The following is a 21,875-nucleotide window of genomic DNA, read 5'->3' on the forward strand; positions in this document are numbered from 1 at the left end:
AAGCAAGCATTCGTTTCTCTCAGTTCTTGACCACAGATAAGATGTAGCTAGCTGTTCGAAGTTCCTGCCTTGACTTTCCCAAAATGATAGCCTGGACTCGCAAGCTGATAAACCTATTTGTTCCCTAAGTTGCTTTTCATCAGGAACTTTGTTATTATAGCAGCAGAAATGAAAACAGGACAAAACAAACAAAAAGTGAGGGAACAAGAGGGTTGAGATATAGCTTATTGGCACAGCACTTGGCCCTCGGTTCCATCGCCAGTATAGGAAGGGGCAGGGGGCAAAAGTGAAGCCGAAAGTACTGAGCTGTGAATGTCAGAATCCGGAATACCGTCTACTCGCTGAAGCCTGAAAGCGTTTCTCTCCCTACAGAGCCTTGGAAAGCAGCTCTTGGAGCCGGGAAGCCAAGGGTTAAGGGTTGGAACACCCACGTGCAACTCGCGGGCGCTGCTCATGGCTGCTCACATCCAGCACGCAATGAGGGTGAGTGATTCCTACCACGGATAGTCCCTCGTACGCGCGTGGCCCTCGGCGACCCGCAGGCACCTTTAAGCTGGGTGGTTTTTAGAACCACGACTGGCGCAGCAGGGTCCTCTGTAGCCCTAGGGTTATTTTCGGCAATGTCATTTCTCACTTTAAAGGACCCGAGACTTGTTTCTTAAAGGAATAAGTGAAGCGATCTGGTGAAGCCAGGGGGCGGGAGACGCTGGGCCGGCGCCGGCTGGAGCGCCCGCAGGGGCGGGCCGGGGTTCGGGGCGCTGCCCGCGGTGACGCGCGGCCCCCGCCCGCCGCAGCGACACTGCGATGGTTGAGCCCGGCCGTCAGACGCCGCCGCCTGAAGCCTGATCGTGGGGAACCTCGGTGAGCAGTGGCGCGGTTCTCGGTTCCCACGCACCCCACAGCTGACCGGGGAGGGGTCGAGGGGCGCACTCATCAGGGCCCTTTACAGTCCGCCTGGCGCCTGGCACTGAGTATCTGGGGCCGGCAGATGCCCTGCGGTGCGGGCTGGAGGTGGCGCAGCGTGCCGGGGATGACACCGGCATGGAGCGAAGTGGTGACGCCCAGGGTGGCGGAGATGGCACCGGTATAGAAAAGGGTGACGATGGGCGGATGGGATGGCGCAGGGTGGCACCGGGATGGAGCAGGATGGCACCGGGATGGAGCAGGGTGGCGGGGCTTGCTCGACACCCCCCCCCCCACCGTGATCAGGGGTCCGGAGGCTTTGCCCAGGTTGGGGTCCTCTTTGCCTCTCTAGGACATTTCTTGCGCTCCATTGGCCGTTTATTTCACCGCACCGGTTTCCCGCGGTGTGCGGGAGCAGGGCCAGCCCTGCGCAGGCCTAGGGAGCCGCCGGTGACGCTGCCGCTGGGTGTGGACGCGCAGGTGCGCCACCGCCAGGGACGAGCGACTGTCTCCACAGTACCTCCTCCAGGATGGTGCTGCCGGGGTATGGGGTGGGGGTGGGGGGTGTAGATTTCGTTTTGGAGCAGATGGCTTAAATTTTTCCCAGGCCCACCTTTCCAGGCTGGACATACAGCCGTGGGATGCTAAGGATGTGCGGAGGCCACTGAATTACCGTTTGCTTGCGTTTGGGAGTTGGTGAGAGAGGACACTGTCCTGGCCAGTTTTCCTAGGGAAAAGATCTGCCTATTCGCTGACCTTGCCTGTTTGGAAAAACAGTTGGGATTTAAAAACCAAACAAAACCTTCTGCGTCCCAGCTAGATTCAGGAGCCCCGCGCTGACTCACAGATCTGGGTGAGCACTGGCAGAACAGCAGGACACCAGAAACCATTCTGGCCTTAGTTGTGGGTCCCAAACTAGAGAACGCAGTTGCGGGAGGGGCTACTTCCAGCTCGGGTTGTGGGTGGAGCGAAGACGCCAGAACCCTTTTTCCACCAAGATAAGGAATCAAAAAGCAGGGCCTTCTTGGCCCTCTTCTTCCAGGAAGCGTGTGCTTGTGAATTTATACCGTTATAGCAGTCACCTGCAGTGTTTCGCTCTACACTGGGGGAGGAGGAGCCTGGTTTACCTTCTTGTAACCAAGCTTTGAGGTACAGAAACATGGAAGGCACTGGAGTGTTTCCTGCAGAAAGGGGGCTGGCCAAGCCCATGTGGTTCCATGTGATTTCTGTGTCTGTGAACCTGTGTCCCCTTCCCAGGGGCTGAGTGCCATACAGACTGGACTCACCCGAGTTAACAAGAGTCAGACATGTGTGAGTCCCCGCAGCTAGTTCAAAGACTAGATAAGTAAACACTGTAATTTGGAGAGGAAAAGGGATGTAGGCTGCACTCTGATGGCTCAAAAAAACTGTCCCTAACGGTGTTTGCTGCTCTGCCTCTCCCATTTCTTACACTGGAAGAATCTGCCACCCACAATCTGACCATATGTGGCAGCTGACAGCAGTCAGCCAGCCCGTCCAAGGTCTGGAGTTTGGGTACTTAAGTTTGTGTTTATTGTAATTTCAAAATCCAGGAGAATGAAAAATTGCTATAAAAATTTTAAAAAATATATTGCTGATGTAGTGGCTCACACCTATAAGCTCATCACTCTGGAGGTTGAGGCAGGAGGATTGCTTTGAGTTCAGGCTGGGCTGTAAGGTGTGTTCTGCACCAACCTGAGCTACAGATATGCCTTTGTCTCAATCCTGAATTCAATGAAACTTGTTATGAGAAACGAAAAGACAAGAAAGAGGAGCCCTGTCATAAATAGCAGTGCAGGCATCGTCCTGCTTCTCTTACTGCTGGAGGTAGCGCACGAATCCCTCCCTCACCATCACCTTGCCTCCATCTCCAGTGAGAACAGCATGGCCTTCTCCATCAGAACAGCCAGATGGGCTCTTTCCCCACCTCCCTTCTATTTTTGGCTTTATTATGGCAGGTGGGAGCACTCTTCGGAATGTCTGTCCTCTTAGCAGATTCTAAGCCTAATGGTTTCGGTGGGAAATGTCTCCCACAGGCTCGTGTGTGAACATCTTCTCTTCAGAGCCCCAGCCGCAGAGCCCCCCCCCACCTCCACCCTGCTGGGAAACTGAACTACAATAAAGTCTCTCCTCCTTTAAGTTCCCCTTGACCTAGTATTGGGTGGCAGCAGTGAGAAAAACCACACACCAAGTTCATTACCCTGCCGGTGTCAGTCATGGCCAGCTGTAGGCACAGTGCCCTATAGTATCCCTAGAGCACGTGTCCGCTCCCACCGCCCACCATTGCCATCGTATGAATGTCTGGCTTGACCATGGTGGACATCTCATAAGTGGAGTCAGGCGGCTCTTGTCTGTCTGTGATTGGTTTGTTTGGCCTTCCAGCATGTCCTTAAGCAACCTTCAGCCATGCAAACCATACACGGTGCGGTTTCCTTCTGTGTCAAAAGTCAGTATCTCCCCTGTGCACCCTCCATTTTCCAAACCCTTCTTGATGAACACTCATAGCCCACGTTATGTTAGTGGATTTGCTATGGGTCACTACAATATCACGAGTGTGTTTCTGTGAGTCAGGAGTTGGCTGGGAGGGAAGTGGCCTCAGGAGGGCTATGTGTGCTCTGCTGGGCTTGCCCTGTCCTGACGTCGTTGTGTGTGGGAGCCAGGAATGGTGCTGAGGAAGAGGACGACACCGGGGGCTGTGTTCCTGGAGCCACTGCCCCAGCGTCAGTACAGGTGCCGCCGTCTGGAGTTGAGGAGAGCAAGCCCCTGGCAGTGTTCATGGCCTGGTTAGGTGCTTCCTTTGAGTGTTAAGAATTTAGGAGGCAGGTCTGCAGAGGTGGCTCAGAGGTTAAGATCACTGGCTGCTCTTCCAGAGGTCCTGAGTTCAATTCTCAGCAGCCACATGGTGGCTTACAACCATCTGTAAGGAGATCTGGTGCCTTTTCTGGCCTGCAGGTGTACATGCAGATATAACACTGTAACATAATTAATAAATATTTTAAAAAAAGACTATGGGAGGCTTGGTTGGGGGTGCAGCTACATTGTCTGGCCTCTACATCAGCCGGGTCCTCAAACCCCGCAGGTATACTCTATGGTTGGTGGTTGTCTAGGAGTAGATAGGTTTGAACACAAGTTGTTGCCTGGAATGGCTGGTACAGTAAAGGGAACAGCTGAGCTGCAGAGGGCTTAAACTGTCCCTGGCAGTAGGTGGAACTCAAGGACAGGTTCTGTTGTGGTGTTCATAAGGACTTTCACCTTTTAGGAAACCTGGTCTGCCCTGATGAGGCCCTGGCTCCCTTTTCACATTGTGCATGTCTTTCTTCCCTCTGCTCTGTAGTAAGTCAGGTTGGGCAGAGTCTTGTTTCTCATCCCTCCTGGGACTGGAGGATAAGAGGGCAAGTCCGGCTTGGATTAACTGGCAACAGCAATCCTTTTACCATTGGGGCCTTGCTGGCCTTACAGCTATGCTTTTATACTTTGGGTTCCTCTGCGCCTCTGATTCCATGCAGCCTGATGTAGCAGAAAAATTAGTCAACCCAGTCACCTTCAGCAGACATAAACACTCAGAAAGCCCCAAGTTGGCACCAAACAGTGCCATGATGCTTCTCTTCCTACTGACTTATTTGCTTTCCTTCTCTCTCCCTTTCTTTTCTCTTTGTGTGTGTGTGTGTGTGTGTGTGTGCAGTCATGCATGTGGGTGCACACATCATATCACACATAGATGGAAGTTAGAGGTAAATATTGGTCCTCAGCTTCCATCTTGAGACAGGGGCTTTTGTATTCTACTGTACTTATTAGTCTAGCTGTCTCCAGAGCCTTTGGGATTCTTCTGTCTCCAACTCCCATCTCACAGTAGGGTCCAGGTTGGCTTGGGTTGAACTCGAATAAATACTACCTCTACCCATTTCCTGACTATTTGTAATTTGGTCTTTTTTGGTTTTGGGGGGGGTTTGGTTTTTCGAGACAGGGTTTCTCTGTGTAGCCCTGGCTGTCCTAGAACCCACTTTGTAGACCAGGCTGGCCTCGAACTCAAAAAGATTCACCTACCTCTGCCTCCTGAGTGCTGAGATTAAAGGCGTGTACCACCATGCCCAGCTGTGATTTGGTCTTGATCACTGTTCTATTGTGTATGTGTTGAGTTTGTTTTGTTTTTAACATGTGCAAACTTTCTCTGTAGCAACTGCTATGATGTCTTTACCAACTTTTCTGGCTGCAGTTTACCTACTCCGTGTTTCACTGTCCCAGTCTTGCTGCATATGTACTTCTGAAATTGGCCTTGAACTTATGGCAATTCTCCTGTCTGTGTCTCTTGTGTGTGGGAATTACAGGTGTACAGCCCACACCTAGCTTTTTGACTGCTTACTTTCTAACTTGGCTGTTTTCCCTCTGCTGACGTTTTATGGCCTTTGTATTGCATTCAGTTTTGTTACACACACACACACACACACACACACACACACACACCCCGCGTATACCCAGGCTATTCTAGGTTCTCGGTTGGTGTCCTTTAGAGAGGAGAAATGCAGAGCTGGATTGTGTTCCCCCAGTGCTCACCTTTGATAGGAGGCTGGCAGGTGCATTATTTTTGCCACTTCCAGCGACTGCTGAAGCCCATGTCCTCGGCAGTTCAGAGTGCAATGTCGAAGAATCACTAGGAAGCCCGAGTAGGGGAGCTTCCAGCCACCACCACCCTCCGCTGAAATTCCTGTGAGATGAACCCTCCAAGCCAGGGCTCTGGAGCCTGTGTGCCCTTCCCTGGGCTCCAAGGCTAAGGATCTTCAGTCTCTGTCCCCCTCCCAGAGTTCTTGAATCAAAATCTCGGGAGGAGAAGAATGTTTTGGAAGTAAGCCAGGAAGTAAGCCCACGTGGAACTGAAATCCAAGACTCTTCTTCTGCACACGCGCCCAGCATAAGCCCTGACTTCGTTGAGGGTAGGAACAGGCCAAGTAGGGCCACCAGAGGCAAGGTCAGTGGAGGCTCTTTCTGGAGGTGCCATAGGAAGCTGCTCTCTCCCACTGTCACTAAGATTCCATTAGATACAGGTTTAAAGAGGGATAAAGATGACTCGTTGGTTGTGTGTGTTTTAACTGTGGTGAAATATACAGCCTATAAAATTGGACACCTGAACCTCTTATCTTGAGCAGTGCATGGTTCTGTGGCGTACACTGATACTTTTGCAAAATTATCATGGCCATCACCCACCTCCAGCTCAATTTTCTTCTTGCAGACCTGAAACTTTAGGGCTGGAGAAACAGCTCAGCAGTTAAGAGCCCTTTCTGCTCTGCCAAGTGGTAGAAACAAAGAATAATCTTGGCATCACACAAAGGAAGTTTTTTTGGATAAAAAACCAATTGTTTTTGATAAAATGGTGTGCCGTGACCCAAATGGGGCTAGCAAGCACACGGGGCAGGATGACATTTGGCTTTTGTTCTAAGATGGGTGGTGACCACAGGGCTTTTGTGTAAACCACAGTTTTAACAGGTGGGGGAGATTAAAGGTGGGAGAGACTTGTGGGATATTGACCCGTGGCAAGCTAGCTATCTCTGATAGAATAAACCTCATTTTTCTTTTCAAGAGAACCTGAGTACAGTTCCCAGGACCCATGCTGGGCATCTCATAAGTGCCCGTAACTCCAGCTCCAGGAGATCTGACACACTCTTCTGGCCTCTGTAGGAACCTGCACATGTAGACACACAGGCATACAAGTTAAAAAGTAACAAAAATATTTTTAAAAACCCTGAAACTTCATCCCCTTTAGATGCCAACTCGCCACTGATCTGCCCTGTCCCGGTCTCTGATCTGACTGTTCTGGGGACATCAGAAGTGAAATCACAGTGTGGACTGGCTCATCTCACCAAGCGTCATCTCTGCAAGTCTCACGCGTCCTACACACTGTGACGCTCGTCTATGTTGCCGAGTGTGTTGGCATCCCCTTCTGTCCTTTTATTTTTAATTAAAAAATTTAAATTCGTAAAAAAAAATTTAAATTCGTGTGTATATGTCTCTGGTGCCGACAGACTAGAAGAGGGCATGAGGTTTCCTGCAGCTAGAGTTGCAGGCAGTGGGGAACTGCCTGACGTGGGTGCCGGGATTTGAACTAGTATCCTTTGGAAGCCCTTCCTTCCTTCCTTCCTTCCTTCCTTCCTTCCTTCCTTCCTTCCTTCCTTCCTTCCTAAGGCTGGGGAGGACCATTACCATTTGCATTTATCCTTTAGTGTATGTGTGTGTTGTCCACATTTTTACCTTGTGTATGGTGTCCCTGTGGACATGGATTTGGGAATAACTGAGGCTGTTTTTATACTGTCTATATCCAGAGTCCACTATGAACATAGCTGTGTGAATGTCTGAGTCACTCTGTCTGTCTGTCTGTCTATCTATCTATCTATCTATCTATCTATCTTAAAATAGGGTATCACTATGTAGCCCTGCTTGGCCTCAAACTCACAGAGATCTACCTGCCTCTGCTTACCAAGTTCTGGGAGTGTTCCCTACTCATCCCTGAGACCCTCTTTTTTTTTTTTGTTTTTTGTTTTTTGTTTTTAAGACGGGGCTTCTCTGTGTAGCCTTGGCTGTGCTGGAACTTAGTCTGTAGACCAGGCTGGCTTCAAATTCAGAGATACACCCGTCTCTGCCTCCCAAGTACTGGGATTAAAGTTGTGCACCTCCACCCCCTAGATGAGACCCTTTTTAAAAACACAACAGCATCAACAACAAAGAAACAAACCCCACCAAAACCCCAAAGCACTTCTTCTACCTACAATGGAGCTCCAAGTTATATGGCATTCTGTTTGAGGTGCTGCCGTGCTGTTCCCATGGTGCCAGCCTCAGTTTTCCATTCCAACCAGGGGTATAAAAGGTTGCAATTGCTGTGCAGCTCTTGCTTTCTGTCTATTCTATGGGCACCCACCATCCTGCGGCTGCAAGGTGGTATCTCACTGTGGTTTTGATTGACAGGTCTGTGGTGGTTACTGACAGTAAGTATACTTTCCTAGGCTGGCTGCCATCTGTATGCTGGTGTCTTTCTTCCTCTTGACATCCTTGCGGAGGGGGCGGCACCCACCTGCTTCTTCTGGTAGACTGTAAGCTTTTTCTAGGCGACCCACACTTGACTCTTTTACCCACCCGCTGGGTGCAGTAAGGAAGGCTACAGGTATAGGACATGTCTTCCAGCTGTTAGAGGCCCTGGAGTGTAGTGAGCAAAGGAAGTGAAAAATGAAGGCATTTGTTGAAAGTGCTTTACTAAACTAAGCTTTATTTTTAGATTTTTTTTGGGGGGGAGGGGAGGGTAAAATTTACATAGTGGCATCGGCATCTCTTGGCGCACCTTTTCTCCAGGGGTTGCATAGGTGTGAGGACACATACCCGAGCCCTGGCACACATAGAACCCCTACGCCAAGAGCCCTCCCCAGCCCTGCTGCCCGGACAGGAAGAGGTAGATCTGTTTCCTTGGTGCATTAGCTCAGCCCCTGCACTTCAGAAGAACAGACCCACCAGGCTGTGCCTTTGTGTCTGGGCTCTTTCAGGAGTGCCGTGTTTCTGGGCCGACACACTTTCATCTGTGCCAATAATTCTTTCATCGTTACTGAGTAGCGTTCCATTGTGTGGTCACATCTTTCTTCCATCAGTTCACCCGCTGAGGGACACGGGGCAGCTGCCGGTTTCAGCTCTCATTAAAAAAAAAAAAAAAAGTGCTGTCTTGGTATCCCTTTTCTTTGCTCTTCCTCCTCTTCTGCCATGGCTGTCCTGGAACTCATTATAGAAACCCGGCTGGCCTCATACTCACAGAGATCCACCTTCTTCTGCATCCGAGTGCTGAAATTAAAGGCATGCATCACTATGCTTGATACTGTTTTTCTAAAAAGCAAAGTTTTATTTTTTTTCAAAGTTTTATTTTTGCCCAATTCTGTTTTAGTTTATTTTCTAAACATTTATCTGTCTATCTATCTATCTATCTATCTATCTATCTATCTATCTATCTATGTGTCTGTGCGCGCGTGCATGAGTGTGGGCACGCGTATGTGTGTAGGCAGAAGGACAGTTCTCAGGAATCAGTTCTCTCCTTCCATTACGTGGTTCTAGTAATTGAACTAGATGAACAGGTCATCAGGCTGGGCAGCTGAGTCATCTTGCTGGTCCTAATTATTAATTTTTCAGTGAAATATTTTAGATTAGCCTACAAAGTAATGGGTTATACCAGGGTGTCTTCATTCATATGCTAAAATTATAATTCGGTTTGGGTTTCGCTATGGCATTTCCAGACACAGACTGGTACCATGTTTTAGTCTTATTCCCTCCCCACGTTCCTGCTCTGTCCCCTCTCCTTTCGGCTGGTCCCCTTCCTCCCCAGCTCCCCATCCACCCCGCTCCATTTTCATGTCATATTTATCCTAGTGACATCTCCTCTCCTACTTTCCCTCTCTTTGGTCCTAGTGCTCAGGAGACAGAGGCAGGGGGATTTCTGTGAGACTGAGCTCAGCCTTGTCTACCTAATGAGTTCCAGTCATGGCTACATAGTGAGACTCTGCCTTACAAAAAATGAAAACTGGACTGTCCACCTATCCTTATTTTGTGTCCCAGAGTCCCATCCTGGTCCCCATATTGCACCAGTGGTATGTCCTCTGCCCAGCCTTTCTGTTTCCCATGGCCTCGAGGCTTAGGAGGACACTAATGTTATTTGGAGACATTTGTCTCTTGTGTTTATCTGATGCGTCCTGATCAGAAGGAGGATATGATCTGGGACAAGAAAACCTAATCAGGGACATTGGGTCCAAGGTGTTGGACATCCTGTGGTTCCCAGGACCAACGCCCCTGCCCTGTGTGAGGTACTCTGTAAGGCAGCCGCTTTCCCTTGCTAGCTGGTAAGTGTCATGCTGAGCTGAGCCTGTGCGGCCATTTCCCGCTTCTGCTGCTGACTGGAAAGCGGCACACTTGCATCTCGTGGGCTCTGGTGGGGCGCTCCCAAGGCTGCAGGCCCCTTCACCCCATTATAACCACTAAGTGGAGCTTTGTGGTGAGGGACAGGTGGTTCATCCTTGGTGATGAACTTACTTCCATCAGCAGAGGGCCCAGGTAGTGACTGTGTGCCAAGGCTAAATTCCAGTGACAACAGCCTTTACTTAGTTCTTCAAATGTCTCTAGCTTTGGATTTCAGAGTCTGGGAGGTCCCTGCAAGCTTTCCACAAGCCTGAGTCAGGCTCTCACTTGTAGCCCAGGCTAGCCTTTGGCCTCCTGCAGTGCTGGGGTGATGGGTGTGCGCTCATTATGCCTAGCTCAGTATCCAGGGCCTGATGCCTGTTCGCGTTTGCTGATGGAACTTAATTGATCTTTTAGCTTGAAAGCCTTGAAGACTCCGTCTTTAGCTTTGATGTCTTGTAGTTTTACTAGATATGTGTTGAAATCAATAAACTGGATTCAGTTTTCTAGGGACCTGGTGAGCCCTTTGAAATCCAAGGTCTTTCTAAAATCTATATGAGACGCTTCTTTGTTATAGCTTTAAATTGTATTTATTTTATTTATTTATTTATTATTTATTTATTATTTTTATGTGTATGGGCATTTTGGGATGTTTCCATGCCAGCGCAGCATGTGTGTGCAGTGTAGAAGGAGGCCAGAAGAGGGCACTGGATCCCCTGAAATTGAAGTTATAGGCCGTTGTGACCCTCCATGTGGAAGCTGTAAGAATACATGTCTCTGGTAGAGTACCAGTGCTCTTAACTGCTGAGACCATTCTGCAGTTCTCCTGGTTATAGTCTTCTTGTTTGTTTGTTTTGTTTTTTTTTTCGAGACAGGGTTTCTCTGTAGCTTTGGTGCCTATCCTGGAACTAGCTCTTGTAGATCAGGCTGGCCTCAAACTCACAGAGATCTGCCTGACTCTGCCTCTGCCTCCTGAGTGCTAGGATTAAAGCCATGTGCCATCACTGCCCGACCTGGTTATAGTTTTTTTTTTAAATTTATTTATTATGTATACAATATTCTGTCTGTGTATATGCCTGCAGGCCAGAAGAGGGCACCAGACCCCATTACAGATGGTTGTGAACCACCATGTGGTTGCTGGAAATTGAACTCAGGACCTTTGGAAGAGCAGACATGTGCTCTTAACCTCTGGGCCATCTCTCCAGCCCCTGAATATAGTTTTAAATGCTCTCTGGCCCCTTTGTATGTCTGTCTTTGCCTCTGTCTGTCTCTTCCAGGGACACGTGTCTCTCTCTATCTCATCTCCTCTCCTCTCCTCTCCCCTCCTTTCCTCACCCAGGCTGTAGCCCAGGCTGGCTTGGAATTCACTGTATAGCCCACACTGGCCTTGAACTCATTATGAATTCTACACAGTCCACTCAGGTAGCTGAAGATTAAAGGCAAGACCAGGCTGGCCTTGAACTTGGAGATCCTTTTGCCTCTGCCTGGGATTAAAACATGCCACCACACCTGGCCCCTTTACAATTTTCTCTATGTCACTTTATTTTCTTGGCTTTCCTGCCTTATTGTCCTTCAATGTTTCTTATTACTTTTTCATTTGAGTCTTTTCTCCCTTGAGCATCTTAATATTAATTTCTTATTTTTAAGATAGTTTTTCTTATCCCAGCACTTGGGAGCTAGTGGCAGGTGGATCTCTGTGAGTCTGAGGCCAGCGTAGCCTACAGAGTGACTTCCACAACAGCCAGATTTACACAGAGAAACCCTGTCTCGAAAAAACAAACAAAAGGGGTATTTTTTTCTTCTTTTAGTCATTCAATAATTCTTTCATTTCTTTTTCTTTTTTTGTGTGTCAATTTTGGCTTTGTGGTTTTTCTTGTTTTACCCTCTCAGAACAGAATATCCTGTAGTCCAAGTTGACCTTGAACTTGTTGTGTAGCTGAGACTAGCCTTGAACTACTGATCCTCTTGCCTCTACCTCCAGAGTGTAGGGATTATAGGCGTGTGACCCTGGTTCTCAGGTTAGCTTCTGAACCGTGGGTGTGTTTTTTGTTGTTGTTATTGCTGTTTTTGTTGTCACGCCCTCAGAATGTCTTGGAAGTTGCCTTTTGCTCTGTGTGTAGCTTTCCTGCCTCGGGTTGTTTTAGAGACCAGCTTGTACCTTGCTCAGTTTTCCTCAAGGGAAGTCTCGTTTCTCACTTTCCCCAATTCTCTCCCATGGACTTGGCTTTCCTGCGCACTGTCAGGTTGGTGGAATCCAGGCATTTGAATGACAGCTTTGTTGAAATAAGTGCAGCAGGGCTGCGTCCCCAGCACCCCGGCCGCCTGCTAGCTCATGCCTACATCCATCCTGGGTTGGAGCTTCATCGCGTCTGCCTCAGAGCGCAGAGCTATCGCATCTACCCGGGAGGTGCCTTCCTAAGTCTTTGCCTTATTTTTGGAAACAGGGTCTCTCACTAAATCTGGAGCTCACTGATTTCACTAAACTGGCTGGCCAGCAAGCCTGGGACTCCTTCTATCCCTGCTTCCCACCCAGCTGTTCTAGGGCTGGCCACTGGCACTCCTGCTGTTCCTTCTGTCTCTCCAGGAGCCTTTCAAAGGCTGTGAAAGTTGGGTTCTTCCCTGGGAAGTGGACAGCGCGCTCTTTCCATAAGACTCCTTTGGTTCTGGGTAGGCGAGAAGTCAGTTTACCTCCAAAGGACTCTAGACTCTCCCCAGGGTCCTCACAGAGAGCCTCAGAGAGGCTGGAGCAGGTGTGAAAGTGGGCTGTCCCAATACCCATCACAGATGTCCTCTAGTGACCTGCAGAGCACGCACCAGGCTGTCCTTTGGTGCCTCGTGTGCAGAAGAGAGCATCGGCAGCATTTGAGACTGATGTGAGCCAAATGAACGCAACCTTTCTCCCCCAGCATCAGAGGGTACCGGATGCCAGTCAGCTTTGCCAGAACGCCTGGCGACTGCAGGGGAACCAAACAGAGGAAAGAGGGATTGTGGCAAAGCACTGTCATGGTCCACATGGCAGCAGAACCAGCTGGCAGGAGCTGGGCCTGTAAGTTGCCTCAAGTCTCAGCTCTAATTAATGCCGGCTCGACTGTGTCATGTCCCTGCCTGACCTTCCTGCTTCTTTCTGCCTGACATCTTAAACCTTTTGTTTGAACTTGGGAACCTTGTCAGCAGGAGCTTAGCACTGGTCTCCTGGCTTTGACTCCTCTCACAACGAAGTTTATGTGCATTCCCCCTAATAATTAGCCTTCTCCCCATGGGAACTGGGAGTCTCAAACCCCAATTTCCTCATCTGATTCCAAGACCCTGAGGAGAAATTTCAGTCCCACCTATACGCTGGAATCTGATAGGGAACAAAGTCATTCCAAATGAATTTCAGGGTGTTGTTGAGCCCGGTCTACCTGGGTACATGCTGCTCTTGTCCATCTGTCTGTCTGCTCTTACCAGTACTGGCTACAACTTGTCATTACGTGTGGCTGTCTGGGTGAGTTTTCTGTCCCTGTGCCATGCAGCTTACAAAGAAGGCAGGTTTCTTGGGGGCTCATGATTAGCGATCCTGTGAGTTCATTAGGGTGACTGAGAGAGCGTGGGGGACTCACTCCTGGGAAGTCCCCTGGGTGACTCACAGACCGCTACACTTCTGTATGTTTCCCCAGGCAATTTATTGGCTCTTACATGGTGGCAGTTGGAACCTTGGGGAGTTTAGAGACTACCTGTGGATCTCAGGAGGGCCTCGTGAGTTCTCTGACTCTCTTCCCTCCTTCCACAAGAGAACATTAATAGGCACGGTCTCGTGAGATCGTGAGTAGGGCCATCCCAGCTGCTCTGTGCCAGATGCTGACAGTCATGACAGTCAAATCTAGAGGAAACAGCTGTACGCTTGGCTTCATCCACTCACTACCTGGAAGAGCTCAGCATCACACTCCCCAGGAACCCTTGGTGGCATTTTACATCTCCTGTAGTTGCTGTCACCTTGGACCCTGTGTCTGACGTCCTCAGAAGATCCACGCTTCTCTCTCCTGCTACATACAGTCTCTGTGGTGGGTAGCTGTAGGTCTGGGGGCTGGGGGTAGGGAGAGGAGGCCAGGAGATCAGGGTGTACTTGTGACTAGTCCATGTGGGACTACACTTCTTCAGAGGTGGGCCCTCTCCTCATCACGTGGGCTAGGGATCTGCGACAAACTTTGAGCTAGCGTCTGGTGAGACTTGAGGTGTTCGGCAGTGACATAACACCTGCGCTCCCTCAGCAGATGCTATGGCCCCTTACTCCACGCCCCCCTTCCACCTCAGGTGAATGTTGGATGCCAGGGACAGGACCACCTTAGGCCCAACAGCAGCAGGGGCTTAACCTAAGCAAGCACGACAAATATTCTTTCAGAATCCCACCCACAGAGTGGCAAAATCTGCGCAGGGTTCAGACTCCCACCTTGAGTTCCAGATTCCCACCCTGGGGTCCAGCCTCCTGTTCTAAGATCCAGATTCCCACCCTGGATTCCGGATTCCCATCCTAGGTTCCAGATTCCCGCCCTGGGCTCTAGACTCTAATCCTAGGTTCTAGACTCCCATCCTGGGTTCCCACTCTGGGTTCTAGACTCTGGCCCTAGATTTCAGATTCCCACCCTGGGTTCCAGACTCCCACCTTAGGTTCCAGACCACGCCCTGCATTCCAGACTTCCCTCCTGGTTTCCAGGTTCCCATGCTGGGTTTCAAACTCTTACTCTGTGTTCCAGATTTCCTCCTAAGCTCCCAAAACCATATTCTGGGGGCTTCTACTTCCAGCCCCTGACCCCAGGCACAAGCTGTCAGCCTGCATCCCCACCAGAGTTCCTCTCCTCCTCATTAGGATTTGAGACAAGGGTTGTAGGTGTTTTAGGAAGTGACTCCAGGGAGCAGAATCAGGGATGATGATTACTTTAGGGAGGGAGGGTAGTATTTTTATTTGGCTCTGACTATGGCTGCATTTTGAATGTAATTCCCTAGCAACAGAAGCAGGTGAGAAAAGACTCCCATTTGCAATCCCCAGAAAGGAAAGGGGAGTGCAGAGTGTCCCTTCCTGACCCTGTGGGCAGAGCAGTGCCTTGTGTTTAGGAGACTCTGCTTCTAGAGTGCTAAGCAGGCCTTAGGCCACACCCTGTGGAGGCAGCAGAGCTGGAGTCTAGAGTGCATAGGAATACATGGCCAACAGCTCCGCTGTCAGGGCGTCCTGGACAGAGTATTTTCAGAATACACGCACCTCACACCCTCCCATACGGAGCTCACAATTGAACCCCGCATACAGCCGAGACCAGGAGACCAGCAGGTGGGACATGACAGGTACTGTTTGTGCCCTTTGACTTTGGTCTTTCCACAGGCCACATACGGTCACCTCTTCCCTTCCAGTGTGGCAGAAATATGGGGCCCTCGGCTCTGGGCACTGGGAGCTGAAGGCAGCAGCTGTGCCCCATACTAACCCTCGGGAAAGCGGCACCATCCTCTTCTCTGCCCCGCCAGCATGAATGCCGTGCATTCTCTGCTCTGGCTTGCGTGACGTATGCCGATTAGCAATGGACATAATGGTGCTGTGTTCACTTTGGGTACTGAGTACAAGTCAGGGAGAGGGACTCAGAAGGCATCACAGTGAGAGGACCTGCCACCAGCCCTTCCAGGCCCAGATGGGGGTGTTGTGGGATCCTCAGCCCTCTCTCCTGTGAGTGTGTACTGGCCCACATCCCTTCCGGTACTGCTCGGATTGTGGGGCTCCTGGAGATGAGTAGACATGGTGCTGCTCCCAGAGCCTGTGGGTGCCACTTGCTCCAAAGTGGGCCCAGGTCAGGGCTTGGTGCCTAGCTAGTGTGATAAATTGGTGAATGACTTCAATTGTGTGTGTGTGTCTGTGTGTTTGCACACGTGGGAAGGATTGCTTCAGGGAGTAGGAGATCACATTTTTCTGGGTGGACAGCACCCAGAAAATGTACACCTTAGGTTCCAGGGTCCTAGCAGCAATCCACTGGCCACATCTTCCAGGCCTGTGGTGTTCTAAGGTTCAGGAGACCTTCAGGGCTGGGCATGGCAGAAGAGGGCCATTGTAGGGCTATCACATCTCCATACAGTGAGATTGCTGGGTGGCGGGCCTCGACGGATGGTGGCTTTAACCTGTCTAACCCTGGACAGTTGGTCACGGTGAGGACAATTGTACTTTCAGCTACGCACCCATACTCGAATCCTCTGTGGGTCTGCAGTGTGAAGAAGAGCCTCTCTCTCTCTTCTGCCTTTTGCTTCTCCTTCGGGAGATCCCAGTGCCCAGCAGGCAGGGTGGGGGCATCATGGTGCATCTCAGTGGTGCTGCCGGTGCCACCATCAGCCTCATCAGCTGAGAATGATGCTGTGGAGTGTTGTCTTTGTAGCAGCCAAGCTTTTCTGTGCACAGGGAAAGGGACTGAGGGTTTGAGTCAGGAGGTGAGGACCCTGAATGCCCAGTGCCCACCTCTTTCTACAGGAAGTGTTTAACATAGCTAACATGGCCACAGCAAGGAGGCAACTCTGGCCATGGATGGAAGGAGAGGCCAGGACTAGGCCCACCACTTCTTCCCAGTTCCACCTCCACAGTGATAGTGGTGCCAAGCCAGCCCTCAGGATGCCCCAGCCTCAAGTCCCACACTGAAGCCATTTTTCTTCTGTAATGGTGTATGAGTGCCCTCAGGAGAACATGGCAGCTGATAGTATGCAAGTTTCAGAGACTCTGGCAAAGGCCCTATCTACTCACAGTGGAGGCTGGAGGACAATGGCCTGGGCTATCTGCCCCTGTCACCAACTGCAGTGACTCTCAGGAGTCAGACATTCAGGAACAAGCTTATTTCAACCCTGAGGGCTGTTGGGAGGTTATTCCTGTTTTAACCTTTTGTTGTCAGAGTACGGTTGCTACTTAGGACAGTAAATAGGATTGCTGGCAAGGTCTCAACCCAGCTACGTTCTCCTCCCGCTCTCACAATGATGGGCTTAAATGCCATTGGAGTTGGCTCGAGCCCAGGGTTCAGGAGGGAGAGGAAGAAATCGAGAAATAGATAAGAGAGAGAGGAAGGGAGGGGCTGATTTAGGCATCAGAAATATGAACCCTGGAGCTAAAAGCCCAAAAACCAGAGCTGTAGCTACTTTGGCCAGAAGCAGGTCTCCTCCATCCCCAAGTGTATTTTCTTACCCATTCAGAGGCTGGGGTAGGAGGGCAAACTACTGTAGGGAGCTGCACCTTAGACCCTGCCCAGTGCTCTGAGCCCACCCCCAAGAGCTACCTGATATGATATCAGACTGAAAATTCCTGCTAAGCCCCGAGAAAAACTCGTCTGTCAACATCAGCTCTACATGGAAGCATTTTAGGGACATTGTGAAGAGCCAGGCCTTTCCTCTTCCACATTTGAGATTTTCCAATGCAGAGGCAATGGTGAGATGGGTCTGGGTGGTACCCTGGTCAAGAAGGACAATGAGCAGCAGGCGTGAGGTACCACTCTAGGGGCACGGAGAAAACAACATAATGATTCTTCTAATAGATACTAGGAAACTAGCTCGGTAAACTGCAGTATCCATTCATGATGGCAAAACAAAAGCATTTAGCAAATTCAGAACACAGATGGGTTCTTGGTGACAACGAAAGTCGTCCAGTGGATCTGCAGCCAATATGGTGTTAGGTGGGAGACTGTTGGGAATGTCTCAAGTCAGAACAGTTAGAGGCTCTCTTACTGTTCTCAAGTATTGCTGGAACAACTCCAAGGCCATAGAAGGAAAATAAAGAGTAGAATCGGAATGGGAAAAAAAATGAAGCTGTTTTTTCCACGTATGATATCATCTATGCAAAGGGAAAAAGGGTATGGAACAAACCCTCAGAACTTATTAGATTATCAACTTTCTACCCCAAGGTCAATCTCAAAAGGATCACTGGTGTTTTAGTGAGAGATCTCTAGAAGAAGAGAACCAATAGAATTTGTGTGTGTATACATTTATGTACATATACAGACATATGTATATATGAGTTTGTTAATTCAGCTTTAAAATAATAACAACAGCTAATCACACCCGAGATGCTGAGAACTGGGTGGTTGTGTATTCCTTGAGGCTCAACACTTCAACAGTCACATGATAACTGTGTCTCCTGGGGTAATAGCTGTTACAAGTCTACAAGGCAGGTTCTTCAAATGTTCCAGTCTGGTGCCAGGCGCCTGGAAGTTTCCTGAAGGAAGGCTGGCTCCTAATGCATGACGAAAGCTTGGGAACGCTGGTTCTGTTCACAACGAAGGAACTGACAACAGCAGGAACAGGGCAAAGCAATTCAGGAGCAAAAGGCAGGATGACCCTCTCGACACTGTTTTCAACTGCGCTGCTACCAGAAGGTGTCGCCCACATTCAGGCTGGGTTTTCCCACGGCAATCAGTCTTTAGATCAGGATCCCTATTCAGGTGACTCTAATTTATAGCAAGTTGAGGTTTAAGCCAGCCATAATCGCTGGTGTCCCCACATGCCACCTTCTTGTTACTTGTGGTAGGAAACAGTAAATGCCTTCCACATGGTTCTCAACCATCAGGCACCTGGTTACTTGCATTTGAAGTTATGCACAACTTTTTGGACAAAATTATATAACTTCACTAATGCAGCGGTTAATGTTAATTGTCCAACTGTCTAATTGACTGAATCCTAGGACCATCCAGAGATAGGCCTCTGGGAATGTATGTGGATGGTTTACATTAATTGTGGTGGGAAACCAGGCGGTGGTGGCACACGCCTTTAATCCCAGCACTCGGGAGGCAGAGGCAGGCGGATCTCTATGAGTTCGAGACCAGCCTGGTCTACATGAGCTAGTTCCAGAACAGGAACCAAAAAGCTACAGAGAAACCCTGTCTCAAAAATCCAAAAAAAAAAAAAAAATTGTGGTGGGAAGAACTTCCCACTGCGGAGATCCTGGACTGAATGAAGAAGAGAGAGGGAGCAATGCATGCACTCACTGCTCTCTGTTCCTGGTGGAGGCTGTGATCTGACAGATGTGCTTCAAACTCCTGCCCCCCACCATGACTTCCTTATTGTGACAGACTGATCCCTTGGACTCTGAGCCAGAATAGACCCTTTCTCTTTCTCTTAAATTGCTTTGGTCAGGGATTTTTATTAGTGACATGAAAAGGATCTAAAGCAACAAAAATGGTGTGCTGTGTGTGTGTGTGTGTGCGCGCACATGTTGCTAGGGATCAACCCAGGATCTTCAGTAATCTAGGTAGGCCCTCTACCACCTAGTTGTGTTCCTATACAACTTCAATATAGAACATTCGAAAGCTTCTAGATGAGATCAGATGATGTCCCAGAGACATCAGCTTCTTCCCAGAGGCCCGCTAACCTCAGGACAGTCCCAAAGTCCAAACAGGACTTCACCGAACCTGGCAAGTTGGCTCAGAGAGGTTGAGTCTGAATAAGGAGGGAGAGGTTTAGCTTTCGAGACACCAGGATTTCGTTCAGCCTTAGAACGGCGCATGGTGCCGATGCCAGAGCCAGCATGCTGTGAGAGTCGCCAGGCTAGTGGGTGACAGGGGAAGACCAAGACTAAAAAAATCCTCCAAGAACTCCTAAAGGCTTTTTTTTTAACTTTACACAATGAAGATTTCTTAAACAATAAATGAAAACATAAAACATAGAAAAGATGGATAAAATGATTAACATCTGTGTAGAGAGAAGACAATCTAAACCCTGAAGGAAAAATAAAACTAGTGACAACCAGTAAAGGGCTAATAGCCAAGAAAGCCTTATTTAAGGCAGTAATTGACAATTACTCCCACAGAGACAGAGGGGGAAGGAAGGGACCACATGAGCCGTGGACACAGAGGCCAGAGCAGCCGACAAACACATCTAAGATGGCTCTCGTCTGTCACTAGGGAAGGCAAATCAGATTCAGTCAGCGTGACTAACACGGAGCATGGCCAGCTGTGGTGAGGAGGCAGTTTACCATGACTGGCCACCACTCTGGGGACAAGCTCCAACGTTTAACAAAGTCGGGATTCCTGTTCCCCTTTGCTAGCCACCGCCCTCCCCTGAATACTCGCTTCAATGACACCTGAGCAGGTGGGTGTCAGAGTCATAGCAGGGTTTCACTGTAGCACCATTTATAAAAACATGGAAATAGAAACCGCCTCACTCCTCATCGGTAGAGAGGAGGTGGAACACTCAGTAATGTGATTTTTTAAAACATCTGTGGGGATACAGTGGAAACAAATGGAGATCTACACACCCCATTGTGGATAAACATCAAGAGCACGGTGCTGGGCAAAAGGCCCTGCAGAGTATGACATCACTTCTGCTTATGCTCCACAGCACACGAAGCCATAACTGGGTGGTCGTGGATATAGGCTTGTGAGGTGACAGTACAGAGCTTCCCATGGGAGTAATGAAAATAGGTCTGAGGTACGAGCAATTGCCGTGGGAGGCATGGCCAGGGGTGGGACACAGGAGCCCCTTGCTCCTGGCAGAAGCTGATGGGTGGTGGGGCTGTGAGGTGCAGGAGAGGCAGGGGCGAAGTGTTCACTCAGCTGATTAGTGGGTGGCGAATCAGGAGTGGAAGAGAAAGGGAGAATGGACTCTGGGTGTGGGGGAAGGTTGTCTGGACTTGACAGGTCTGAGGCATCCCCGAGGGACCAGGGAGAGGGTGTATGGAGCTGGGTTTCCAGTGATGAGGTGGCAGGTCTATGAGTCTGGAACTCACTGAGTACCCAAGTTCTGAAGAGGTGACAGTGGCCCCCTAATGGGAAGGGCAAACAAGGGTGAGGCTGGCAGAGGTTAATCCAGGGGCCTCTTGGTTACAGGAAAGACAAGACGACACAAGATTCCCTAGGGGGCAATTTGCAGTTGTCCAAGTGCTCCGACAGGAGTGGCCCTGTTATTTGAAGCTCCATTCCTCAGGTTGGTCCTAGGGCCCACTCCCGTTAGTCTGTTGGTTCTACTCTGGGGGCTGAGCCCTGGTTCTGAGCCCTGGAAGGGCTTCTGCAGGAGGTCCATGAAGGATTGCTGTTTTCTTATCATGCCTTTGTTTTCCCAGTTCTCTACAATGAGTAGATTTATGTTTTTAATTATGTATATGAGATTATGAGTATGCATATGTATCTGTGCACATAAATGCAATTGTGAGCTACCTGGCATGGGTACTGGGAAAGGAAATCAGGCCCTCTATAAGAGCAGTGCGTGCTCTTAACTGCTGAGCCGTCTCTCCACTATCTCCCCAGCCCCCAGAGAATTCTTTTTTTTTTTTTTTTTAAGGTCAGAGTATCTGTGTAGCCCAGGCTGATCTCAGACTCATAAAGATTCATCTGCCTCCCCTCCCTTCCCCTCCCTTCCCCTCCCAGCCCAGGGTATATTTTATTTTATAGTCAGGAAACAGATATGTTTTAAATCAGTTAGCTGCACTGAAGGGCATGCCTTAGTGTGGTGCCCAGACCCTGTCCCTTCTTCCCTTCTACTCCCTTTCAACCTGGGGACTCTAGAAGGGTGTCCCTTTCTGAGGCTGAGAAAGGACAGCCTTTGGGGGACACTTTTGTTGCAGTGACAAATGAACGCACCTGGTTAACACATTTGAATACGTTTGTTTTAAAATGAAAAGCAGATTTTCCTGACGTAACAATACATATTCATAGTCTTATAATGCATGTAATCCAGAGATACATAAAGCAGAAGGTCAAGTCCTCTGTGGGTCTCTGCGACTTAGAGGGAAAACCGTGTGATAGTTTGGCATATGCACTGCAGACTTTTTTAGAAATAGTGAGTAAGATAGGAGACTCAAGTTTAGGGCTTGTGCAGCTTGTGCCTTTACCTGCTGAGCTATGTCCGCAGCCCGCGCGTTTTATTTTTGTGACTTTTGTGGGACTGTTGTGAGGAGCTCATGCAAAGGTGCACATGTACTCGTGGGCACACACATGCACACACACTTTTTCTTTCTCGCCGTGCTGGGACTTGAGCCTGGGACCCACCATGTGGTGGGTGTGTATATACATTTTCAGCCAGCTTTTCAAAAGCTTAGCAGTAAGCTGTTTGCGTCTCAGCCGTTGGCA

At 49.4% G+C, this 21,875-nt stretch overlaps 1 protein-coding gene across 21 annotated transcripts in view; it reads left to right on the forward strand.

Moving 5' to 3' along the window:
* Positions 1 to 527: 527 nt before the first annotated feature.
* The window catches only part of Jakmip3 (Janus kinase and microtubule interacting protein 3), a 133,224-nt gene continuing 111,876 nt past the window's right edge, over positions 528 to 21,875 (forward strand). For 20 of the 21 annotated variants that reach the window (XM_050137494.1, XM_050137500.1, XM_050137498.1 and 17 more), the window contains exon 1: positions 528 to 861. The gene's annotated coding sequence lies outside the window, so the exon portion shown is untranslated. The other variant, XM_050137495.1, reaches the window with a different exon arrangement.

This window comes from Alexandromys fortis, unplaced genomic scaffold, assembly GCF_014885135.2.
Source record: "Alexandromys fortis isolate MF-2015 unplaced genomic scaffold, M_Fortis_MF-2015_v1.1 scaffold_3, whole genome shotgun sequence".
Classification (NCBI taxonomy): domain Eukaryota; kingdom Metazoa; phylum Chordata; class Mammalia; order Rodentia; family Cricetidae; genus Alexandromys; species Alexandromys fortis.